General features: G+C 36.0%; 1 long non-coding RNA gene across 1 annotated transcript in view; it reads right to left on the bottom strand.

The window, feature by feature from the left end:
* Window positions 1–26510, bottom strand: part of LOC110260808 — a 156801-nt gene extending 130291 nt beyond the window's left edge. The window contains exon 1 of the long non-coding RNA XR_002344283.1: window positions 26250–26510. This is a non-coding gene — a long non-coding RNA (uncharacterized LOC110260808). The remainder of the gene's footprint in view (window positions 1–26249) is intronic.

Here is a 27904-nt window from a genome sequence, read left to right as displayed (position 1 = left end):
TTAAATACTGTGTTGCCAGATATTTTTATATGTTTGTTTTTGTTTTCAGTCCCATCGGAGTCTCTTACTCCTCAATCTATAAACCTTCTCCGCAGCACTTCATTTTCCACACAAGTCCTATTGGTATATAGTTTGCTATTTACATTACAATCTAAGGATACTTATTAAGTGTATATCAGCAATGCAGAAAATATACTGTATTTCTGATTTCATTTGTGTAAACTAGGTACTTGTTCGTTTATTTTTCCTCCGCCAAAATCAGTCATTATTTTTTCATAATTATTTATGAACAGTTCCATCAAAAAGAGCAGACATAAAAGAAAAAAAAGTTTTAACTCACTCTACAGATAAATCTCCTTCTCCCCAGTTGGAACTATATCTCCAGCTAAATGCAGACATTCTTAATATTTCAAGAACACACTGGGTGGCATATTGAAAGGCACTCAGAACTCTGTCAGAGTTTTAAAGTGGAGCAGTTTTCTCAGGCATAGGCCTCAGGCTTAGTGTGTCAGAAAAACAACATAATTGAAACTAAGCCAAAAAGTCTGCCCTCTACCTTGTTTTGGGGAGGATTGTATTAGTCAGAGTTCTCCAAAGTAACAGAACCAATAGGACAAATACACATACATATATGTCTAAAAAAAACCAATGTACATACATACCTTCATTTTAAAATAATTATTTTCTTGCTTAAAAAAAGCAAACCATTGTTTAAGCCTTCAGTGAGTTGTAATCTTTTTGCAACAGTAACATCAAAAATCACTGATCGCAAATCATCATAACACATATAGTAATAACAAAAAATTTGAAATATTGCAAGAATTACTAAAATGTGACACAGAAATATGAAGTGAGAAAAGTCTGTGCCTATGAGGTGTGCCTCGTTTTACTGTGCATCACTTCAATCTGCTTCACTGATACTGCATTTTTTACAAATTGAAGGTTTGTGGCAGCCCAGAATCAAGGAAGTCTATTGGCACCATTTTTCCAGTGATGTGTTATTTTTAACTTAAAGGTATGTGTGATTCGTTTTTTTCTTTTTTCTAGAAATAATGCTATTGCACACTTAATAGACTACAGTATAGTATAAACATAACTTTTATGCACTGAGAAATAAGGAAATGTGTGACTTTATTGCAATATTCACTTTATTGTGGTGGTCTGGAACTGAACCCATAATATCTCTAAGGTATGCTTTGTATGAGAGGTATTATAGGAACTGACTCACATAGTTATAGAAGCTGAAAAATCCCACAATGTGCTATTTGTGGGCTGGAAAACCAGGAAAGTTGGTGGTATTATTCAATCTGAATCTGAAGACCTAAGAATCAGAAGAATTGGTAAAGTTAAGTCTTAGAGTCCCAAGGTCTTAGAGCCTGGAGTTCCACTGTCAGGAAAAGATGAATATCCCAGCTCAAGAAGAGAGAGTGAGAATTCATGTTTCCTTTGTCTTTTTGTTCCATTCAGATTCTTGATGGAGTGGACGATGCTTCTCGTTTGGTGATGGTGGTTCTCTTAACTCAGTCGGCTGAATCAAATGCTAATCTCCCAGAAACACCTTCACAGACACATTAAGAAATAGTTTTACCAGTTCTCTGGGCATCCTTTAGCTTAGTCAGGTTGACACATAAAAGTAAATATCGCAAGGATTAAAATCAACACTTGAGGTAGGCTTCCATGATGCCTACTTCTACCTGCTCCCTCATCCAGGGTAAACTTCTTCTGTTGCCTGTTCTGATCAACTGCTTTGGGGAGTTCTTCTGGGGAAATGAAAAGTGCTCTACTTTAATACTGATGAAGCCCATTCTTATTAATATTATTCCTATCTAAAACTGATGTTTTGGCCATGAGAAAATTAGAGCTGAAGAAAATTTACTTTTGGAAAAAGAACAAATTATCAGAGATACTATTTCTCATTGAAGTAGAACTAACTCAGGAAATAATCTGGTACTTTGGAAATATTATAAGCAGCATCCTAAGTGAGATGATGGAAGACCATACATTCATAAAACAAGAATATTCAGCTACAAAGAAAGAACAATTACATCTTTTAGATTAACCAAAAAGTCTTAGACATTTAAAGATAAATTTGTCAGTAGGATTTGTATGATGGCATATGCTAATTTAGATTTGAAGGCATGGGTTAGAAAAGGCATCTAAAATGAAACCAGAAATAAAACTAGGAAATAGCCCAATGAAGGACTAATGAAAGCATGCCCTGCAGTCATTGAAAACATGTGTTGAAATGAAATGGTTTTGTCCTGACTGCAAAACCATAAAAAAGCCAGTTTGTTGGCTGAGCACAACACTGCCAGATAAATCCAAAGAGGAAGGAAGTCTGGGGCTAGGCTTTAGGGCCTTGAAAGTCTTGTAAAAGAGTTTAACTCCAGCAAGTGTAATGGTACACACCTGAAGGAATTAAAGCAAAGGAGCTGACTTTCTTTTTTGAAATTATGCAGTATGCATTGTAGACAGCAGACATGAGGAGGGGCAAGACTGGAAGGGGGGACATATTTAGGAAGCTATTATTTAGTCAATTAAAAAAAGATATTGATTTGGACTAGAGTGGCAGCCGTGGGGAACAAGATGAATACTAGCTATATTTTAGAAAGAGAATTGGCTGGAAATTTTTTTTTTTTCTTTTTTGGCCACTCCACAGCAGATGGAGTTTCCTGGGTTAGGCATCAGACCTGAGTCACAGTTGTAACCTATGCCCCCAGCACCAGATCCTTAATTCACTGTCAAACCTGCATCCCAACACTACAGAGGCCCCACCAGTTCCACTAAGGCACAGTGGGAACTCTGGTAGGAATTTTTTATGGCTTGCTTATGAAGGCAAAGAAGGGAAAGAGAATAGCAAGTTAGGAAAGTAACCCATTATTTAGGGAAATGTAGTATGTGATAAAGATGACAGTTTAGATCTATGGGGATGTATAAATTAACCTTTCAGAGGCCTGGGACAATTGACTCGCCATTTGAAAAATAAATTTTATACCCGTCTGACTTCATTCATAAATCTCAAATGTATTAACTGTTGCAGATATAAAACTTAAAGCTACAAGAAATATAAAAATATATTTTCATAAAGTTGAATAGGAGAGAACGTATGAATTTTGACACAAACTCAGAAGCCATATAGGAAAACTTCGGCAGAATTACATATAAACTAAAAACATCTGTATAGCAATAAACACTCTAATACAAGTTAAAAGAAAACTACAAACTAAGAAAATATCTCAACATATATGACAGACAATTTCCTTTCATAATATATGAACTAAATCTAATCAGCTATATGAAGATAAAAATGATAGAGAAAAGGACAAATTATTATTATATGACTATTATATAATATGCTGTTCTAAACCTGTCATATGCATTTCATTTATTCCTCAAAAAGCATCTATGATGTAGGAACTCTTGAAATCTGATTCTACAGATGAGGAAACTGAGGCTCAGTAGTAAAGATACTTCATTTTCGAATGTGTGTGTTATGACACCTTCTCTCCCCGTTGGCAAAAGTGCATTTCCTATTTCTACTTTATCCTTTATGCATGAGTGCACATGCATATGCCACCCTACACACACACACTCCTAACGTCTGTCAATAGCACCGCAAAGATTTAATGAAAAATAGCTTCTTAAGAAATTGTGGTGAGCACTGTTTATAATGATTGTGTATTTCCAACATGAATTGATTGTTACATGTCAGAATAGCAAATGACAATTACAGAAAATTTGAAGGCAGCCTATTAAGATCCTTTATTGACTGGATGAGCTAAAAACATTAATATGCCCCTTAATAATAAACATAGTGTTCTTGATGTGACAGCATTCCTCATTAAAAAATTATTACTTTATTGGTTTAATAATGACTTTGAAATCATCATTTACATATCACAGTGCTGCATAAGCATCTAAATATTATTAATTACTTTATGATCAAAGAGCGATTTTTATTACCTATGTTAATATACTCTAGACTTTATCACTAAACTATTGAAATATTTAACCAACAAATACTCTATATAAATATTTTCTTACATGTTTGTATTCTCTAGAGGAAATAGATATAAACTAAATTATACTTCAGGCTCAACAAAAATAGAATTAACATGGAGCTTAATTGTTTTGTTCTTGCATTTCCTTTTCATAAAGAGAGAATCTAGCTGAGTGACTTGGCTGTGAGGCAGGTCACCTCACCAGGTACTTAACAGATTCTTATCAGCACAATCTATTGCTGTTCCAGCCAAAACATTTGATTTGGCAGAAGCAACAGATGCAAAGCCTGGCACTTACGAGTTTATTAGAGATTCACTTTTTTTTTAATTTAGGAGAAATATGTTAAGACTGATAGCTCTAGGCTGGCCTTGGAAATAATTAAGAGATAACTGTTCATAAACTTCTCCTAAGCTTATATATTTGGAGCTAAACAAGTATCCCTTACTAAAGATCTTTGTTTGTAACTGTCACCAAGTATTTCATATTTACAATAAAAACACCAGTATTCTTTTGAAGTAGAGTCCCTCCTGTTTTATGGCATCAATTTGTGGCACAAGGCCAACAAATTACAGTTTGAATGTAAATAAATTTCTTCTAAAAGCTAAAATGGATTGTCAAAAGTAGGATTTTTTTCCCTAGTGGCCTAGCAAATATTATCATACCACAATGCTCATTATAAACCTGATGCTGTAAGAGTGTGTAATATTATTCTAACCCATGAAATGGGAGATGAGTGAAACCAGTCTTTACAAAATATTTAATGTCCTCCAGTGACCAAATAAATCAGAATAGCATAGGGAATATAATTCCTTTGGCAGAGAATCCTATTTAGTTTCTTAAATGGCATGTGGTTTTTCTTGGGTCTGATGTAGTTCTAGTGAGAGAATGTAGAAAAGGCTAAATTATTCACAATAGATATCTGATTGGTTGCTTAAAGATTCTAAACACTGTGAATGTGTGTAAAGTACAGGGCATGGCCTTGAGCTGAGTGATAGCAGATAATGAAAGAAAATTAAGGATGGCCTCTTATCACAAATGGGAATAATTCATGTAGCTATACTTTCTACTAAAATATTGATAAGTTTAATTCTGGAAATCTTTCTTTTTATAGATGAGGGACTATGTAATTTGATGTGTGCTAACATAAGCTAGAGTAGGTTTGTAAAGAGATAATATTATTTTTTTTCTTTTTTCTCACATTATTCCAAGTAAGAGACTTAACATTTTCCTTTCTTAGATTTTCCATCAAAAAAAATTTTTTTTAAAGTTATTTATCTGTATTACCTTATATAATCAGTTTGTCTAACTTTTTCTTTCTTTTGATCAATTCTAGTCTCACTAGAGGAGAAATGAAGGACAACAGATATAAGCTTCAGGCCTTTATTTAGCTTGTTAGCAGGTACTTATTGATCATATAGTTTAAAGCGTTTTTAAGGTGTACTCTTAATTAGAGTACTGAATGTTTGGATCTTAGTATAAACTGGGGCGATTCTTCCCAATTATTGAGAAGATAATTTTTTCCTTGTATATTAGAGTGTTAGGGGCAATTTGAGCAAAAGAAATAATATGTATAAACGAAAAGAATCATTAGGTCATAATCTGATTTCAGGGGAAATATTATAAGAATATGGCACAGTAAGAAAACAGTGAGGAAATAATATCTTAGCAGTAAGGAAAAGAAGTGATGGAATGATTTGATGGACTTTTGTTAAAGAAACTTTCAGACGAATATATCTTATATATGTACCTCCTTAGTGACTACAAAACAGAATCTAACCCCAGGATATGTTAACATCCTACTAATTATGCCTTAGAGTAGGTTTTTATTTATAAAACATGGCTTCTGATTACTTACAAAATAAAATCCAAATTTCTTTACAAATTACCCAAGGCCAATAAATATCTTTCTTACCTCTAAACATGTTCCTTGGATATGTGCAATCCAGACAAACTGGACTATCTGCTCTTCCCTACTGATGACCCAGATTTTAACCACACTATTTCTTGGCCAATATGCTCCCCTTTAGGAGGGATGCTGTTTCTCTAAGCTCTCCTTTCAAAATCCAGTAAATTCTTCAGCCTTCAGAGCAAATAGTATGTCTTCCATAATACCTGTGAAAATCTTCCTATTAGAAATAACATCTTATTTTCCAGAATCCAATAGCACTTGTTAAAATAAGGGTTTTTTTCTTATTATACTAGTAATACCAAACATGGCTACAAAGAGGATGCATGGGTGTCTGAACAAACTCGGGATGCTGTAGGCAAAAGCTACGTGAAACAGACTGAACAGGATACCAAAGGTGACCATATAACCTAGTTAAACAATAGTCCTTTGGGAGAACTCTCAATAAGCAGTAGAATACTGCTTGTGACTTTTCAATATACATTGTAACTGAAAAAAAAAAAAGACTATAGCTTATTAAACTGTTGCTTTCTTTTTTCTAGTTCAATGGCCGACGTACCTATTATTTGCCTCAGAATGTGAGAGTGTTTGTGTCCAAATGATTTTTGTTATGTGTTCATGTGTGCTTTTTGAATTCAGGAATCATTAATGATTCCAATGCCTCTTTTTATCTCCTCATGGAATCCTCAAAAGTAGAAAGGTGAGCACTGTAGATACTTTGGTGAGTCTTGGAAAATGAAAGAAAACAGGATCTCTTTGGTCCAGTCTCTAAGAGAAATGCAGGTTTTAATGAAAAAATACTGCCAGGACACTCCCTACACCTTGTGAACTTAAATTCCGAGCATAGCAGAAAAATCACACTTCGTGGTTAAAAAATAACTGAAACAAAATAAAAGGAAAACGAACTAAATAAACCTAAACTTCATAATCATACAAATACAAATATTTTATTTTGATATTTTAATTAAAGAAATTAATCAACATTTGGTCTATTGTATTTATTTGTTGTTAGATTGAGGCAATATTTATTCATTCTGATCTCTTAAATTGCAGATTTTGATTGTTATGCCCTTTACTTTGCTTTACAAAAATGCCTAGTAAACAGTAACAGAAGAATAAATGCATATAATTTGCATGCTATTAAATTCTCTGTTTGAAATACATGATTTTAGCTTGATATTTTAGTTATCAAAGCATTCCTTCTGGTGCCATTTGCAGAATTAGTGTTAAAACAGTAAGTAAAACAATAAAGACAGTTAGTTATATGTTTACAAAACAAGTACCTCATTTGGAAAAGAATACTTGCCTAAAGATAAAACTCTGGGCATAGAATGAAGACAAAATGCAATAAATGGAGAATTTCATTGACTGGAATATTTAAATAAATTAATTATTTTAATACTCATGCAAATGAAGTGATTATCATAAATGAATCTTTGATAATGCATAAAATCCACAAAAGGCACTGCACAAAAAAATCTGCACTTAAGAAAGAAGAATTGTACTTGATAACTTGTACTGCCTTCTGAATCAGTCTCCAAACAAATCAGAATTTAGTTGCTCTGAGGATTGAATTTTAATTCAAAATCATGCAAATTTCATGGAACAGAGTTTGACTGTCTTTATTCCTCCATTTTCAGGAAAACTTAAATAGCTATTTAGCTAATTAATGAACCTTATTCTGATGACATTTAGTTCTCTTGCTCATTCTTATTTCTAGTTCTGCTAAATACAATTAGTAAGTGGCACTAAATAATATTGGTTTAGTAAATGACGTATTTCACTCTGCCATACATAATATATGTACTTATATATTTAAACACTATAGCTTAGTAAAATTAAGTTTATTCTTTTCTTTTTTTCTTTTCCTCTCTCTAATGCTACTGAGAGCAATCTGAATAGTAATGCTAGTAAATCAACTTGAATAACAATTGAAATATGAAATTTAAACCACATCAACAGACTATAAAGGAAGTAACTCCAGATGACCCAACTGGTAATGATTCCAACTTTAAAACATTGAAAAGTGAGTAATATATCACCACCCAAAGTAGTTTATATTTTAGTAAATACTCCTTATTTACGCTTCTACATTCAGCCAGCTGATGAGAGGTTATTTTTTTCTCTAGGCTAACATAATGAGGCCTATTTCATGTTTCCTATGTTATCAATCAGACCTAGAGAGAGAAAGTCATTAAGGCATCCAAGGATAAGTCCTCTATGTATAAATGACCATAAAAATGTCATTAAATAATATTAAGAAATTCTGAGCCTCTCAATGTAGATAGATACATAATTGCATTTTAAAGAAAAAGAGGCCATTTGTAGCAACATGGATGGAACTAGAGACTCTCACACTAAGTGAAGTAAGTCAGAAAGAGAAAGACAAATACCACATGATATCACTTATATCTGGAATCTAATATATGGCACAAATGAACCTTTCCACAGAAAAGAAAACAGACTTGGAAAACAGACTTGTGGTTGCCAAGGGGAAGGGGAGGGAGTGGGATGGACTGGGAATTGGGGGTTAATAGACGCAAACTATTGCCCTTGGAATGGATAAGCAGTGAGATCCTAATGTGTAGCACTGAGAACTATATCTATTCACTTACGATGGAGCATGACAATGTGAGGAAAAAGAATGTATACATGTATGTGTGACTGGGTCACCTTGCTGCACAGTAGAAAATGAGAGAACACTGTAAACCAGCTATAATGGAAAAAAATAAAATCAGTATAAAAAAAGAGGATTCTTAAAAGATTCTAAGAATAAAATACTTGAAGCATTACAGTGACTAGAATTCATACTCTCATACCAAAGGAAAATTTTCAATTCTTTTATTTTTTCATGAGTTGTACTTACTGTGAACAAAAAGTTTTAGGCAGGTTGCATCCAAAGACAGAAAGTAAAGTTTTAAAGAGAGATCGTCAATAAATGATAACATGAAGAAAGAGGAGAGATAAGCTTTGCCTCCATATTTACACTCTGACTTAAAGGCCTTTATAAACTCAAACTTCTAGGTGAAATGTGATCCTAAATTCAGTGTCTCCAGTGCCGCACTGCACATTCACTCCTCTCTCTACTATAATCTATCCCTGTTCTACTTCGACTTGGAATCTGCCCTTTCTAGGGTTACCAAGTGCTTCCTTATTAATAAGTTCAGGAGAGTTCTTCAGTATTTACATACTTGAATTCCATTTACCCTCCCCTCTCCCCCAGCAGTGAGCATTCCTTTGCTTTTCAAAATATGCTGTTTCCTTGCTGGTTTTTCCTTCTCCTTTTGTAGCACCAGTACACTACATTGGTCAAGGAGAGATGGCTTCTTCCTGCTCTGGAAGATAGGCACATGATTTTTCTGTAAAAGCCACAGAAGGGTTATACCAACGTAGTTCTTATAAACAATCCTCCTAGCTTTTTAGACGACAGATGAACAATACACAAAGCAAGTAAAAATCTACACGTATTCCTAAATTACAGTGTGTACCTGCTCTTCAGTGAGACTGGTTAAGAAGCCGAATTATGACAACTAGGTTCAACTCAGATACAAGGAAAGACACTGAATCAACCACTGAAAAAGAGAATGTTAGGTGGTGCACAGTTGCAGGGGATGTCTGTGCTTGTACCCAAGTGGGGGTGAGTCTAGATTTCATACTTCTGTCAAGTTATTTGAGAAAAAATTATACCATATGATAATGTGAGATGGATATTACTGCATCACTAAAATTATGCTCATGCTCAGCAGGCCCCAGCAGAGCTGGCTGTTTAACCACATGTAGCGCGATGACGGCATAACTCTAAATTAGTAGAGACATTTTGAAGTTTTGTTTTTACCACTTTATTTTAAAAGCTCTAGAATTTTCTCCTGTCTTAGAATAGGGATGTTTACATCCTTAGCTTCTCCAAGTTTCTGCCAAACCCAGTGTATAGGAGAGTAAAGAGGCCTGTGCATTCTTCAAGGAAAAGTGAACTTTACTCTCAGGAGAGTAGGATTTTTCTTCATGGAGAAAGTATTTTAACATTTGAGCTCTTTCCTTGGGTTTGAGGGATAAAAACAGCAAAATGACTACGTGTGTGGCAGATCACAAGGACTATAAAGGGACCTTTAAATCTGCTCAGTATGGTGCTACAGGGATAGAGTGAATTTGAGGAGTTTCGAGGGCAGTGGTTGTTGGACAACTACTTTAAATGTAAACTGATCAATGATTTTAGCAAAGCAGCAGAATAAAAAGATTAACCTTCAGAGATCAGTTGCATTTCTATATACTGATGATGAAATATTATAAAAGGAATGCAAAAACACAATACCTTTTAAAATGGCACCCCCCAAAATTAAATACCTATGAACAAACCTGACCAAAGAGGTGAAAGACTTATATGCTGAGAAATATATAACATTAATCAAGGAAATTAAAAAATATTCAAAGAAGTGAAAGACATCCCATGCTCCTGGATTGAAAGAATTAATATTAAAATGGCCATATTACCCAAAGCAATATAGATTCAATGCAATCCCTATCAGATTACCTATGACATTTTTCACAGAACTAGAAAAAACAATCTAAAAATTTATACAATATTCTAAAAGACCCAGAATGGCCAAAGCAATCCTGAGGAACAAAAACCAAGCAGGAGGCTTAGCTTTCCCAGACTTCAGACAATATTATAAAGCTATAGTAATCAAGTCAGTGTGGTACTGGTTTAAAAAAAAAAAAAAAGACATACAGACAAACCAATAGAACAGAATAGAGAACCCAGAAATAAACCCAGACACCTATGGTAAATTAATCTTTGACAAAGAAGGCAAGAATATAAAATGGGGAAAAGACAGTCTCTTCAGCAAGTGGTGCTGGGAAAACTGCACAGCTGCATATAAATCAAGAAACTAGAATACAACCTCACGCCATGCACAAAAATAAACTCAAAATAGTTTAAAGACTTAAACATCAGACAAGAGGAGAACTCTTAGAGGAGAACATAAGCAAACATTCTCTGACATCAATATAAAAATGTTTTCCTAAGTCAGTCTTCCAAAGCAATAGAAATAAAAACAAAAATAAACCAATGGACCCAATCAAACTGACAAGCTTTTGCTCAGCAAAAGAAACCATAATAAACAAAAAGACAACCTATGGAATCAGAGAAAATAGTTTCAAACAATGCAACTGACAAGGGCTTAATCTCCAAAATATACAAACAACTCATAAAACTCATTAGCAAAAAAAAAAAAAAAAAAAAAAATCCAACAACCCAACTGAAAAATGGGCAAAAGGCCTAAATAAATATTTCTCTGAAGAAGACATACAGATGTATGCCCAGGAGGGGGAATGTTTGATCATATAATAGTTCTATATTTAGCTTTCTGGGGTACCTCCATACTCTTTTCCATAGTGGTTGTACCAGTTTACATTCCCACCATCAGTGTAGGAGGGTAGCCTTTTCTTCACACCCCCTCCAGCATTTGTTATTTGTAGACTTACTAATGATGGCCATTCTGACAGGTATGAGGTGGTACCTTAATATAGTTTTGATTTGCATTTCTCTAAACTAAATAGAGAACCACCATATGATATACCAATTCCACTTCTGGGCACATATCCAGACAAAGCATTCACTGAAAAAGATATTTGTACCCCTATGTTCATTACAGCACTATTCGCACTAGCCAAGACATGGAAACAACCTAAATGTCCAATGACAGATGAATGGTTTAAGAAGATGTGGTATCTATATATAATGAAATACTACTCAGTCACAAAAAGAACAAAATAATGCCTCTGCAGTAACACGGATGGAACAAGAGACTCTTAAACTAAATGAAGTAAGGCAGAAGGAGAAAAACCAATATAATGTGATATTGCTTATATCTGGAATCAAATATATGGCGCAAATGAACCTATTTACAGAAAATAAACAAACTCATGGACATGGAGAACAGACTTGTGGTTTCCAAGAGGGAGAGGGAGGGAGAGGGAGTTTGGAGTTAGTAGCTGAAAACTTTTGTATTTGGAATGGATAAGCAATGAGATTCTGCTGTATAGTCCAAGAAACTATGTCTGATAACTTGTGACAGAACATGATGGAGGATAATGTGAAAAAAAGAATATATATATATAAGAATATATATACATAAGAATATATATATATATAAGAATATATATATAAGAATAACTGGGTTACTTTGCTGTACAATATAAATTGACAGAATATTGTAAATCAACTATAATAAATTTAAAAATATGAATGGGGAGTTCCCGTCGTGGCGCAGTGGTTAACGAATCCGACTAGGAACCATGAGATTGTGGGCTCGGTCCCTGCCCTTGCTCAGTGGGTTAACGATCTGGTGTTGCCGTGAGCTGTGGTGTAGGTTGCAGACGTGGCTCGGATCCCGCGTTGCTGTGGCTCTGGCGTAGGCCGGTGGCTGCAGCTCCGATTCAACCACTAGCCCGGGAACCTCCATATGCCGCGGGAGCAGCCCAAGAAATAGCAAAAAAAAGACAAAAAAAAATTATGAATGGTATGAAAATGCCAATGAAATGGTAGAGGAGTGGGATGTGGTACCCACCTTCTCCCACAAACACATTAAAAAAAAAAAAAAACAAGTGTAGAATGATTTTCAAAGAACATCTACTGAATGCTGGCAGAAGAACTCAAATTTCCAAAAAAGGCAAACAACCTCCACCTAACTGTGTAGAACAAAAAAGCAAAGTGGGAGGTGTGAGCAGAATGAATCAGGATGGGACTAGCACTCCTGACAGGGAGCTGTGGAAGCGGAAAGGAATTTGCATGCTAGGAGGCCCCTGACTGGCGGGGAGATCAGCTGGGACTGAGGGGGAGCCTCAAAGCCTTGGAGAAAGGTACAACAGCCAGTATTAGGAGGGAAAACAGAGAGAGAGCTGCGCAGACATTGGTACCGCTGCCCATCTAACCACAGCCTGAGACACTCGGGCAGGGGCTGGGTGCTGAGTCTCAGGCTTCAGAGGTCAGTCACAGGAAGAGGACTAAAGCTGGTTGTATTGAAACAGTCTGAGGAGGATAGGAAGTGGTGTGCCACAGCCTAGGCAGTGCATGAGGAGGCCTCGTCCTGCACAGAAGCAAGGTACCAGTGTCGAGGAGTAAGAGAAGTGGGGGGTAAGATAGCCATGTAACTTCTTTCTCCGTGCAAGCCCGGACTCTCAAGTGGCAGGGCACCTTCTGTGTGGGCTGTGGGGCTGGGTGCAAAACGTCATAGCCAACTCAGACTCCAAAGGTGAGCACGGCCAGCCACCACTGTGGTGGTCACCTGGTCCCATGACCAGGCACCACCTACCACCCCAGTCATTCCAGGGGTCTCTGCCACAGAAGGCCCTGCAACTGAGCACCACCTGTTGCCCCCACCTCCAAAGGAACATGCTCACCTGTGCTGGTGCTGAGTGCCCCAGGCACTGACCACATCTCCCCATGGGTCACTGGCACAGCCAAGGGCTTGCAACAAGATGCCCACTGATGTCCATTGCCCCGATCTTCCAAGAAGCATGTGCAGGCCTGGTACCTGAACACCCCCTATCAAGTGGATAATGGCCTGCATACACTGAGGAAAGAGAGAGCAAGCATCTGCAACAAAAGCAGACTTAACACCAAAAAAAAAGTAAACCCATACAAGCTCTCCAGGGATGTTACTGCATGTAAATAGACCTCCAAGACCACAGTAGATAACGTTTCCCTGAACTCACAGAGTTAGGAATAATATAAGCAAAATGAGGACACTTAGGAACTATTCCAAGGTAAAAGAACAGGAGAAATCTGCTGAAGGAGCAAACCTCTGCAGTCTAACAGACACCAAGTTCAAAAAGAAGTAATGAAAATACTGAAGGAATTAAGAATGGCTATTGACAGTAATGAAGATTACTTTAAAAATGGAATAGAAACTTTAAGGAGTAGACAAGAAAACTTAGAAAATTCATTTGCTGAGACGAAAGCTGAGGTAAAGACATGGAACAGAAGAATGAATAATGCAGGGGAATGAATAAGTAATGTGAAGATGGAATAATGGAAATCACACAATCAGGACAGCAGGCAGAAAGCCAAGTGAGGAAAAAAAAAGTGAAAGAACATAGATCTACGGAATCCTATAAAGTGTGCCAATCTATGCATAATAGGGATTCCAGAAGGCGAAAAAAGGGAAAAAAAAAGGATTGAAAATATATTTGAGGAAATTATGGTTGAAAACTTTCCAAATCTAAAGAAAGAAACAGATATCCAGATACAGGAAGCACAAAGGTTTCCAAACAAGATGAACCCAAACAGACTTATGCCAATACATATTGTAATAAAAATGGCAAAATTTAAATTTAGAATGGATTCTAAAGATAGCAAGAGAAAAAACAAGGAATAAATTTTAAGGGAAACCCCATAAAGCTATAAGCTGATTCGTCTGTTACATGCTACATGCCAGAAGAGAGTGGAAAGATATATTCAAAACTCTAAAAGGGAAAATGTGCAACCAAGGATACTCTACCCAGGAAGATTATCATTTAAAATAGGAGAAAAAAAGAATTTATAAGAGAAGTAAAACTTAATACAGCAACACTAAATATATTTTAAAAGAAATATTGAAAGGTCTCCTCTAAATACGTAAGAAGCAAGCAAGAAGATATAGGATGGAGGAATCATAATTGGAAAGTAATCACTTAAATAAGCCAGTATATAAAACAAACAAACAAAAAAAAAACAAAAAACCCCACAAAAAACTACTTGTGAAAGCAATAATAAACACAAAGAAAAGCAAAAGGATAAACATGAAGATGTAAAAAAGGAGGTCAAAAATCATAAAATGTGGAGAAGGAGACTAAGAAAATCTAGATTCTTTTTTTTAGAATGTTTCTGAGCCTATATAACTATCAGTCTCAAGCAAACAGATATAGGAAGGGGTTAACATACTTGAAAAACAGGGCAACCACAAATCAAAACAAATAACACATTCAAAAAATCCAAAAAGAAGAGGACACAAGCATAAAATTAAAGGAAGTCATCAAACTGCATAAAGAAAAAAGGAGAAACATACAATCAACAAGAAAACAAGGTTTAAAATGGCTGCAAAGATATATGTGTCAATCATTACCTTAAATGTCTGAGTTGCCTTTGTAGCTCCAATTAGTATCCATTTGGATGTGGGTTAAATCCCTGGCCTTGCTCAGTGGGTTAAGGATCCAGCGTTGCCATAAGCTTCAGTGTAGGTTGCAGATGTGGCTTGGATCTGGTGTTGCTCAAGCTGTGGCCAGCAGCTGCAGCTCTGATTTAACCCCTAGCCTGGGAACTTCCATATGCCATTAGTGTGCCCCCCCCCAAAAAAAAAGGCTTAAAAATCAATAGACTGAATGCTCCAGTCTAAAGACATAGAGTGACAGAGTGGATAAAAAAATAAGAGCCTGCAATATGCTGCCTACAAGAGACCCACCTTAGGGCAAAGGACACATATAAATTGACAGTGAGGGAATGAAAAAAGATACTTCATGCAAATGGAAATGACAGGAAAGTAAGAGTCACAATATTCATATCAGACTCAAAATAGACTTTAAAATAAAGGCCACAGAGAAAGATAAAGAAGGACACTATTTAACAATAAAAGCATCTATTCAATAAGAGGATATTACATTTGTCAATATATATATATGCCCATAATATAGGAGAACCCGAAAATATAAAACAAATACTAATAGGTGTAAAAGGAGAAGTTGATGGGAACACAATAATAACAGAAGACTTTAACATCACATTATACCAATACACAGATCTCCTAGACAGAAAATCAATAAAGCAGAAGAGATCCTAAATGACGTAATAGAACAGTCAGATCTAATTGATATTTTCAATACATTACATATAAACCCCCCAACACACAGAAAAAAACAAACCCAGACTATATATTCTTTTCAAGTGCACATGGAATTTTCTCTAGTTTTGACCACATACTGGGGCACAAAACTAACCTCAACAAGTTTCAGAACACAGAGATTATTTCAAGTATCTTCTCTGATCCCAACGGCATGAAACTAGAAATAAACTCCATGAAAAGAAAGGAGAAAAAACTGACTACATGGAGCGTAAACAACATGCTACTAAAAAACCAATGGATCAACAAGAAAATAAAAAACAAAATTAAAAAAAAAAAAAACCTTGAGACAAATGATAATAAAAACACAACCACACAGCAAAGCTGCAAAAGCAATTCTTAGGGAAGTTCTTAGTGATAAAGGTCTTCCTCAAAAAAGATGAAAAATCTCAAATCAACTGCTTAATCTACTACTTAAAATAATTAGAACAAGCATAAACAAAACCTAAAGTCATTTTTTACAGAACTAGAACAAACAATCCAAAAATTTATATGGAACCACAAAAGACCCAGAATTGCCAAAGCAATCCTGAGAAACAAAAACCAAGCAGAGGGCATAACTCTCCCAGACTTCAAGAAATACTACAAAGTCACAGTCATCAAAACAGTGTGGTACTGGTATCAAAACAGACTGACAGACCAATGGAACAGAATAGAGAATCCAGAAATAAACCCTGACACCTATGGTCAATTAATCTTTGACAAGGGAGGCAAGAACATCAAATGGGAAAAAGAAAGTCTCTTCATCAAGCATTGCTGGGAAACCTGGACAGCTGCATGCAAAGCAATGAAGCTAGAACACACCCTCACATCATGCACAAAAATAAACTCCAAATGGCTGAAAGACTTAAATATACGACAGGACACCATCAAACTCCTAGAAGAGAACATAGGCAAAACACTCTCTGACATCAACATCATGAATATTTTCTCAGGTCTGTCTCCCAAAGCAATAGAAACTAGAGCAAAAATAAACCCATGGGACCTCATCAAACTGAAAAGCTTTTGCACAGCAAAGGAAACCAAAAAGAAAACAAAAAGACAACTGACAGAATGGGAGAAAATAGTTTCAAATGATGCAACTGACAAGGGCTTAATCTCTAGAATACACAATCAACTTATACAACTCAACAGCAAAAAAGCCAATCAATCAATGGAAAAATGTCCAAAAGACCTGAATAGACTGTTCTCCAAGGAAGATATACAGACGGCCAACAAGCACATGAAAACATGCTCAACATCCCTGATTATAAGAGAAATGCAAATCAAAACTGCCATGAGATACCACCTCACACCAGTCAGAATGGCCATCATTAATAAGTCCACAAATAACAAGAGCTGGAGGGATTGTGGAGAAAAGGGAACCCTCCTCTACTGTTGGTGGAAAGGTAAGCTCGTATAGCCACTGTGGAGAACAGTTTGGAGATACCGTAGAAATCTATACATAGAACTACCATATGACCCAGCAATCCCACTCTTGGGCATATATCCAGACAAAACTTTCCTTAACAAAGACAGATGCATCTGCATGTTCATTGCAGCACTATTCACAATAGCCAAGACATGGAAACAACCAAAATGTCCATCAATGGATGATTGGATTAGGAAGAAGTAGTATATATACACAATGGAATACTACTCAGCCATAAAAAGAATGACATAATGCCATTTGCAGTAACAGGGATGGAACTAGAGACTCCATATTGAGTGAAATAAGTCAGAAAGACAAAGATACTGTATTTACCATATGATAACACTTATAACTGGAATCTAATATACAGCACAAATGAACATTTCCACAGAGAAGAAAAATCATGGACTTGGAGAATAGACTTGTGGCTGCCCGGGGGGAGAGGGAGGGAGTGGGAGGGATTGGGTTGTGGGGTTATGGGATGCAAACTATTGCTCTTGGAATGGATTTACAATGAGTTCCTGCTGTGTAGCACTGATAACTATGTCTAGATACTTACATTGCAACAGAACAAAGGGAGGAAAAAAAATGTATACATATAAGTGTAACTTGGTCCCCATGCTGTACAGTGGAAAAAATAAATTAAAACAAAACAAAACAAAACAAAAAATCCCCTAAAGTCAGCATAAGTAAAGAAATAATACATATCAGAGAGAAAATAAATAAAATAGAGATTTTTAAAAAATAGAAAAAATCAATAAAACCAAGAGCTGGTTCTTTGAAAGGGTAAACAAAATTGACAAACCTCTGGCCAGACTCACTAAGAAGAAAAGAGGACCCAAATAAACAAAATGTGAAATGGTAAAGGAGAAAGGAGAACTTTTAACTGATACTGCAGAAATAGAAAAAAAAAAATAAGAGAATATCATGAACAATTAACTATGTCAACAAATTTGACAATCTAAAAGAAACAGACAACTTTCTAGAAACATACAGCTCACCAAAACTGAATCATGAATAAATAGATAATTTGAACATATTGATCGCTCCAAACAGAATTGAATATGTAATTAAAAAAAAACCCTAAGTCCAAGACCAGATTTTCACAGGTGAATTCTACCAAATATACAAAGAAGAAATTATACTGATCTTTCTTAAACACTTCCAAAAGGTGGAAGAAGAAGGAACACTCCCAAAGACATTTTATGAAGCCACCATCACCCTGATATCAAAACTAGACAAAGATACTACCAAAAAAGATAATTATAGGCCAATATTGTTGATGGATATAGATGCAAAAATTTTCAAGAACATTTTAGCAAACTGAGTCTAGAAACACATAATAAAGACTATATATGAAGACCAAGTGGGATTCATCCCAAGTTGACAAGGATGGTTCAACATATACAAATCAATCAATATAACACACCAGATGAACAATAGGAAAATAAAAAAACCACATGATTTTCTTAATATATGGAGAAAAAGCATTTGAGAAAATTCAACATCCATTCATGAGAAAAAAATCTTACCAAGGTGGGTATAGAGAGAACATATGCCAACATAATTGCAGCCATTTATGACAAACCTACAGTCAATATAATACTCAACGGAGAAAAGCTGAAAGCCTTCCCACTAAAATCAACTTAGATAAGCATGATCACTCTCACCATTTTTATTCAACTTGTATTGAAAGTCCTACCACAGCAATTAAACAAAAAATAAATAAATAAAAAGTATCTTAATTGCAAGAGAAGTAAATTTGTCACTATGTGTAGAAGACATGATTACATATATAGAAAACTCTAAAGACTCTACACAAAAACTAGTTAATCTGATAAACAAATTGAAATTAGCAGGATATAAGACTACCATACAGAAATTGGCTGTACTTCTGTACACTAAAAATGAAATATTAGAAAAGGAATATGAAAAAACACCTTTTAAAACTGCAACCCTCAAAAAAACCTATGATAAAGATGACCAAGGAAATGAAAGATTTATATGCTGAGATAGTAAAACATTAATCAAGGAAATTAAAGAGGACTCAAAGAAATGGGAAGATAGCTCTTCTGGACTGGAGGAATTAATGTGGTTAAAATGGCCATACTTCCCAAAGCAATCTACAGATTTAATGTGTTCCCTATCAAATAACTCATGACATTTTTCGCAGAATTAGAATAATCCAAAAAAATATATATGGAAACATAAAAGACCCAGAATTTCCAAGGTAATCCTGAAGATTAAAAAAATCAGGAAGCATAACTCTCTTATACTTCAGACAATATTACAAAGCTATAGTACTCAAGACAGTGTGGTACCAGTACAAAAATAGACATACGATCACTGGAACAGAACAGAAATCCCAGAAATAATTCCAGACACCTATAATCAATTAATCTTCAACAAAGGTGGCAAGAATATAAAATGGGAAAAGACAGTTTCTTCAGCAAGTGGTGCTGGGAAAACTGGACAGGTGCATGCAAATCAATGAAACTAGAACATACCCTCTCACCACACCCAAAAATAAATTCAAAATGACTCAAAGACTTAAATATAATACATGAGACCATAAAACTCCCAGAAGAGAATAGAGGCAAACCATTCTCTGACATAAACTGTACAAATGTTCTATTAGGTCAGACTCCAAAGGCAATGGAAATTAAAAAAAAAAATTAATTGGACCTAATCAAACTTTGAGGCATTTGCACCAAAAAGAAAACCATAAGAAAAGGACAACAATAAAACTGAAAGACAATGTATGAAATGGGAGAAAATAATATACAAACAACTCATAAACTCAACAACACAAAACAAAGAACCAAATTGAAAAGTGGTTTGAAAACCTAAATAGATATTTCTCTAAAGAATACATACAGATGGCCAATAGGCACATGAGAGGATGCTCACATCGCTAATTAGTAGAGAAATGCAAATCAAAAGCAAAATGAGGGACCACCTCACACAAGTCAGAATGGCCATGATTAATAAGTCTACAAATAACAAATGCTAGAGAGGGTGTGGAGAAAAGGGAACCCTCCTACACTGTTGGTGGGACTGTAAATTGGTAAAATCACTATGGAGATTCCTCAGAAAATTAAATATAGAATTACCATATGATCCAGCAATCCCACTCCTGGGTATGTATCTAGACAAAACTCTAATTCAAAAATATACACACACCCATATGACAGCACTCTTCACAACAGCCAACACATGGAAACAACCTAAATGTCCATCAACTGATGAATGGATTTATAAGATGTGGTACATATACACAATGGAATAATACTCTGCCATAAAAAGAATACAATAATTCCATTTGCATAAACATGGATGACACTAGAGATTTTTATCCTAAGTTATGACAGAAAGAGAAAGAAAAATTCCCTATATCACTTGCATGTGGAACATAAAATACGGCACAAATGAACCTATCTACAAAACAGAAGCAGATTCATGGACATAGAGAACAGATGTGTGGTTGCCAAGGGCGAGGAGGGCGGGAGTAGGATGGAGTGGGAGTTTGGGTTTAGCAGATGCAAACTATTACTTTCAGAATGGATAGGCAATTAATGCTCTACTGTATAGCACAGGGAACTATATCCAATTTCCCAGGATAGACCATGATGGGAAATAACACAAAAAATAGTATAAGAATATAATATAAAAAATAAAAAATTAAATCATCTCACTATGTTAAAAAAGACAAATATTAGCAGAGTAGATAAAACAGTAAGGCTTAAATCTATGTTGATTACAAGAATCCCACTTAAAATACATTAGGACAAAGACAGATTATAAGTAAAGGAGAAACATATGCCATGCTAACACTAATCAGAATAAAGCAAGTATAAATAGTTATATTAATTTCAGACAAGCCATCTTTAGAAAAAGAGAATGTATTGGGGCTAAAAAGGGTCATTTTATTAAAGATCATCTCTGTCTTACATTAGCAGCAACAGTCATAAGTCATTTTGATAGTATGTACCCTTGATATGATGTCATGAAAATATCCCTGTAAATCTGTGATTCTTCTTCCCTAGACACATAATCTCAGTAGAACTGAGATAAATATTGCACAAATTTTAATAGAGGTGATATTAAGTAACATATAATTATCATTATAATTATCCCCCAAATTATCAAGATCATCAAAAACAAGGAAAGATTTAGAACCTGTCACAGTCAAGAGAAGCCTAAGAAGACATTAAGTATGTTAAATATGTTAAAAACAAGATGGCATCCTGGTTGGGATCTTAGAACAGAAAAAGGTAGCTTTCTAAAGCTAAGGCAATTTGAATAAAATATGGACTTTACTCATAATGGATCACAATTGGTTCATTACTGTAACAAATGTACCATACTTTTGTAAGGTGTTAATAATAGTGAGAACTGGGTGAAGGACTATAGGAAACCATCTGTGGTATCTGCTAAATTTTTCTGTAAGTATAACACTATACTAAAATATATTCTTTTAATAAAAATATTAAAAGTCAATGATAAAAATTATGTCCGTAAAATGTGTTCATTTTTAGTTGCCGTGTTAGTCAGGGATCACTTAACAGATTACTCATGATCCAGTTCTCAAGAATATATGAGAATAAACTCAAGATTCTTATAACAATTGTGACCAAATCTCTTAAAAAACACTAGGAAGAAAAGAAAGCTAGCTTCCTTCTGACATTCGGCATTGGAAGAAAATCTAAGGAAGACATTTTTAACAGCGAAGAAGGTTAAATATGTAAATTGTTGTCAAGAGAAGCTGTGGAATCTCCTCTTTCGCAGGTGTTTATAGACAGAATTATTTTAGATGTAATCTAATCAGAAGACAGATTGATGAATGAGATAATTTCTTAGATTTGCCTCTTCTAATAAATTTAATATTACACTAGCAAGTTGCAATCCTAAACAAAATAACTGAACATTGGAAAATGATGAATAGTAGGGCAGGATGACATAGATGAAATAGAGGCTTACACTGTACTTAAAACTATTAACATGATGAAAAACCTGCATTTCGGTACTGGCCAGTGTTCATTTCACAATGTCAAAAACCCGCTAATTCAATGATATACTTGCTGCTCAACAAATATTAAGTGGCTATAATTAATACACTTGGATAGTTAAGAGATGCTAGTTAAATTTTTAATAAAATGCTTTTTCATGAGGAAGAATGGAATTAAACAAACAAAATTAGTACTTCTTAACTTTCTTTTATGAAAACCAGCACCTCCAGGGTTATCGTTTATTCAAACTTTTTTGTCTTGGTTAGTTAAAATATAAGAGCAAAGGAAAGACAAATCTACATTGTGAATGATTTACTTATGAATTGCCATTCTCAATTTCAACTGAATGAGTAACAAGGCTAAACAATTCTGTGGGTTGTTTTTTTTTTTCTTTTCTTTTTAGGGGCACACCTGCGGCATATGGAAGTTCCCAGACTAGGGGTCGAATTGGAGCTACAGCTGCTGGCCTATGCCACATCCACAACAACTTGGGATCTGAGCCACCTCTGTTACCTACACCAGAGCTCATGGCAAGGCTGGATCCCCAACCCACTGGGCAAGGCCAGAGATCAAACCCGCCTCCTCATGAATATTAGTTGATCTGTTTTCACTGTGTCACAACAGGAACTCCCATTTCTATATTTAATAATATTATTATACACATCTTGAAATACTGTAAAAATTTCATACTGTACTTATTTCATACTGAAATAATTTCAAGTATGAAATTGCCTTTCTATTTATTCTTTACCTAACTTCTAGATAATTCCATCTAAAATTAACTTGGCCTATGCTAAATTTTTATAAAACATCTCAATGATTCAATTTTGTTTTCAGAAAAAAACTGTTATCTTTATTAAATAATTTAACTCAAAGACTTTCAACATCTAATCTCTACCTACTCATCCTCATATTCTGAAATAGCTTTTTTTCATAAATTATGCCCAATTATCTTTTTTCATATAAGCACATTTTTGTTTGGATTGCTTTCTTTTTTTCTGCTTTATCCATATGATGAATTTTGCTTATATTTGAAGACTCGATTTAGGCATCATACCTTGTAAGAAATAGTTCCTGAACTTCTGGTTTTAGCTTGGTAGACGTCCTCTGTGTTCTAGACAAAGCACATATCTATTTCTTCCAACTTATATAACTTAGGGATCATATGCATAGTTTTTTCCTTCTCTAACAGAAAAAAATTTCTTTGAGGTCTAAACTTACCTTGGATATCACAATAGGGGGCACATAAGAGATATTAAATCATAAGCTTGTGGCACTGGCTTCTAGGAAAATGGAGTAGATGTATCCTACTGTATACACTAAAAACTTGAGACATCATATTTAAAACAAAATATAAGAAGAATCTGAAAGGTAAAGGGAAAAAGGCTGAAGGTACAACGACCCAAGGTGAATATTATGGGCTTTCTTTTTGCCTCATGTATCTAATACTTGAGCCTGAATAAGTAGGCAATCCTAAAACACCAATGAGAGCAGACAAAAAAATAAAATAAAAATCACTAACAAAAAACTGTACACCTCTTCTCTGTAGCCATTGGACCCCGGAAGGAGTTTAGCAAGATAGAAAACTTGCAGATGATAATTGCTCAATTCTAGCCAAACACCACAGAAAAAAAAAAAAAGAAAACTGTACCCTCACCTACAACTTTGCCAGCAAAGACTGAGTGGAGCGCCTAGTTACCTTTGCCAGGGTGTAATGAGATAACCCAATCTCCCGCTGTTATCAGAGGAGGACTACTGGGCAGCAGGGATTGTCTCCTAACTGGACAGTAAGATCCCTCCATCCCTCTACAGTAAGGAGAGACCAAAGAAGCCTGGACCTTCACTCCTGCCAATGTCTTTCAAAATGTCAGCAAGATTTTTTTTTCAAGTTATAGAAAATTTTTTTTCTAAAATTTGTATATAAAGGCAAAGAAACAATTGTGAAACAATTTTAAAAGGAAAAGTAATGTGTGATGAAGCTACAGTAATCAAGACTGTGTGTTCTTAGCAGAGGAATATACACAGAGGTCAACGGGATGGAATAAAAATCTAGAAATAGTCCCACAGAAGTAGGGCCAAATGATTTTTGGTAAAAATGCAAATGTAATTCAATGGAGGAAAGACAACTTTTTAAATAAAATCTATAAAAATAGATTTTAATTGCTGGAGCAATTTAAAATCTTTTTGCACAAAAAAGAAAAAAAACACCTAGAACCTCCTCCTGAACCTTACCCCTTTTATAAATTAACTCAAAAATGGATCACAGACTTAAATGTAAAATGGAAAACTAACACTTTTCGAAGAAAGCAGGAGAAATTCTTCAGGACGGAGGGTTAGACAAAGAGTTCCTAGACTTGATGCAAAGAACATGATCAACAAAATAAGTTGGACTGCATCAAAATTAATGTTTATGTTCTGTGAAAAACCTTAATAAGAAAATGAAAAGCAAGATAGATATTGGGGGAAAATATTTGCAAACTACATATCTGATAAAGGAACCATATCTGGCATAATAAAGAATCAAAACCCACCAGTTAAAAACAAACAATCCAATTAGAAAATGGATAACAGATAAGAAGGGATATTTCACTGTAGATGACATAAAAAGGGCAATAAGCACATGAAAACATAACTGGCCCAGGAAAATGCAAAGTATGACTAAGATGAGATCTATTAGAACAACTAAAATTTCTTTAATGTGACAGTACCAATTATTAGTGAAGAAACAGGCTGTATCATTCCTATACTGCTGCTGCAATTGTAAAATGTTAGACACTCGGAAAATGATTTGGCAGTTTCTTAAAAACAAACAAACCCCCAAACGCCCTAAACATATATTTACTGTTTTGACCCAGATATTGCACCTCACCCTAGAAAAACAAAAACACTGCCACAAAACAATCTATATATGAATGTTCATAGCAACAATAATCAAAACCGGAAACAACTAAAATATCCCTTCATTAAAGTGAATGATTCAACGAATTGAAAGTGGAGTTGACCCATGGATACCATAAACGGGGGTTCCAAACACCACCCCTGCAGTCAAAAATCTGTGTATAACTTTATAGTCAGCCTTTCAAATCTGACTCAACCAACTGCGGACCCGTGTAGTACTTGGTGAAAAGAAATCGCACATGAGTGGACCAGCGCAGTTCAAACCTGCCTAAGAGTCAACTCCATACCACAGCATGAAATACTTCTCCGTCATAAGAAGGAATGGACTACTGATAAACGTCACAATTTGAATAAGCATCAACGAACTGTTAAGAAACACAAAAACTGGGATATGCCCATAATCCCAAAAACATCTAAAATAACGCATATGGTCTGGTTCAATTTAACTAACATTCTTCAAATGACAAAACTATGGAATGGAAAACATTTTAGTGATTTCCATGGGCTAGGGATCGCGTGGGAGGGCGATGGGTGTGAATGTAAAGGGGGCACGAGGGATCTTTGTGGCGACGAAATACTTCTGACTGAATGGGGGCTTACACGAATGCACATATGGGGCAACTGGCGTAGCACTAGACACACACTTTGTGCCACGGCCGGATTCCTGGTTTTGATTTTGTACTAGAAGCACGAACGAGATCATCTTTGGTGCGAACCGAGGGGAAGGGTACAAGGCTCGGCTCTGTGTTACCTTCGGGACTTGCTGCCCATCCGAGTACACTGGGAGCACCTGGCAGCTGGGTTTTTCGATTGCGGTGGTGGGGCCGGGCATTAAACTTTCCAAAGACAACTATCTCAGATAAACACCCTGCCAGCTACAGGACGAGATAAAGAGCCAGGCTGCCCCGCAGTGAGGCGTCCTTTGCTCTGGAGGTGCCAGGTCGACTGGGATAACTGATCCCCGCGCCGCTGGTTTTCCGCTTGCTGTGCTTTCTTTCCCACGCTTGGGCTTCGAATTCGCCAATAACGCGGGAGCCCGCGCCCCGGCCCCGCCCCGCGCCCCGGCCCCGCCCCGCGCCCCGGCCCCGCCCCGCGCCCCGGCCCCGCCCCGCGCCCCCAGCCGCCACAGCGCGCATGCGCAAGCGCCCTACCGTGACTTGCCGCCAAGTGGTCCCAAAAGCCGAATCCTCCAGGACACGTGAGTACTACACCTTGCTTTTTTTCAAAGTTCCCCGACGGTTGTTGTCAGGCTGCGACCTGAAGGCCTCCGGGGAAGCGCAAGCGTAGGTCACGGCCCCGCATAGGGTTCGCTCTGAGGGAAGCGTCGGTGGGGCCTCCACGTGCGCCCCCTCGGAGCAGAGCCCCAGGCATTTCTAGCCGATGGCCCTGCCATCGATAGGCGGAGACCTGGGGTGCACAGGAGGACGCGTTCAAGATGAAAAGCTAAAACATACGCATTAGTTACAAACTTGAAATAAGGCGGAGGAAGACAAATACTGTGTGATTTAACTTAAACGTGGAATCGGAAAAGAACTAATACGAACAGAAGATTGATTGGTGGCCAAGGGCAGGTGGAGGGAGATGGAGGGAGAGCGGGAAAAGGGTGAGGTGGTCTGAGGGTCCAGACTTCCAGTTACGAGTTTCTGCGGTACATTAAATCTAGGACTGAGACTGTAGTTTATAGTGTGTCATATGCTCAAAAGATGCTGCGAGAGTAAACCTGAAAAGTTCTCACGGCGTACACACAAAATGGTAATATTGGTAGCATGTACTGTATAAAATTATAAAGTTATATGCTTTAAATTGATAATATTTTATGTCACTGATATCTCAGTAACACTGGGGGGAAAAAACCTTTTTGATCATGAGGGTACATTGTGAGTAAATGAAGCTGTTAATGAGATGATGCCAAGTACATCAACAAGCCCCAAGGCTGTTTACCTTTCTTGTTTGAAAGATATACAGATCTTCATGCAGAATTTGGTGGGAATGAGGTACTATATGCAGAAAGACTCAAGTATGAGATAGGGACATAAAAGGCAAAGACAGATATTGAGATGTTGCACAGATGCTAAAATACACAGAAGCATCTTGGAGGGGATTGTGTATGTATATATGTGTGTACACAGCACTGAGCTAACTACCCACTGCCAGCTGCTGTTGAGAGTAGGCCTTCATTAAGTCCTGGGCCAGCTGGACAGATGCCTGGCACCAATCGACAAGGATGATAAGTGATCACTGGAATATATTTAAAATATGAAGGCAGTTAGTAGAGTTTCTCTTAGGCACTTATTAACGTAACTGGCAGAAAGTAAATTCTTTCTGCTGCAATTAAAATAGCAATTTAAAACTTGGTAAGGACCAATATATCTAAGTATTTTGGGGATCACTGTCTTCGTGTTTCATGTTATAACTAAGGGCAACCTCACTAACTCAGAAACAAGCCTGATTGTAGTTTTATCTTGGCAGTTACAGCCAGCTGAAATTCTGAGATTGAATTTAAAATGCATGGCATAATATTATTTATGGTGAATAGGTGACATTTCATAAAAATCTAATTTTATACATATTAACATTCCTCTAAAAATACTGCTAAATTCAGAAAGCTAAGATTGAAAAAGAGAAGGAGCTGCCCAAGAGTACCAAATACTTTGTCAAACTGAAAATCTGAAAAATGTTATATTTAATCCCAGTGCATACCAGAATCCCAGTAATTATGCCTCAATGATTTTCTGTCTTTTTCTGCCAATAAATAAAGCAGTTGAATGCTAATTGGAAATGTTACATTTTTACTTGTTTCTGTCAT

Source organism: Sus scrofa, chromosome 5 (genome assembly GCF_000003025.6).
Source record: "Sus scrofa isolate TJ Tabasco breed Duroc chromosome 5, Sscrofa11.1, whole genome shotgun sequence".
Taxonomy (NCBI): domain Eukaryota; kingdom Metazoa; phylum Chordata; class Mammalia; order Artiodactyla; family Suidae; genus Sus; species Sus scrofa.
This window is presented reverse-complemented; position numbering and strand designations above follow the sequence as displayed.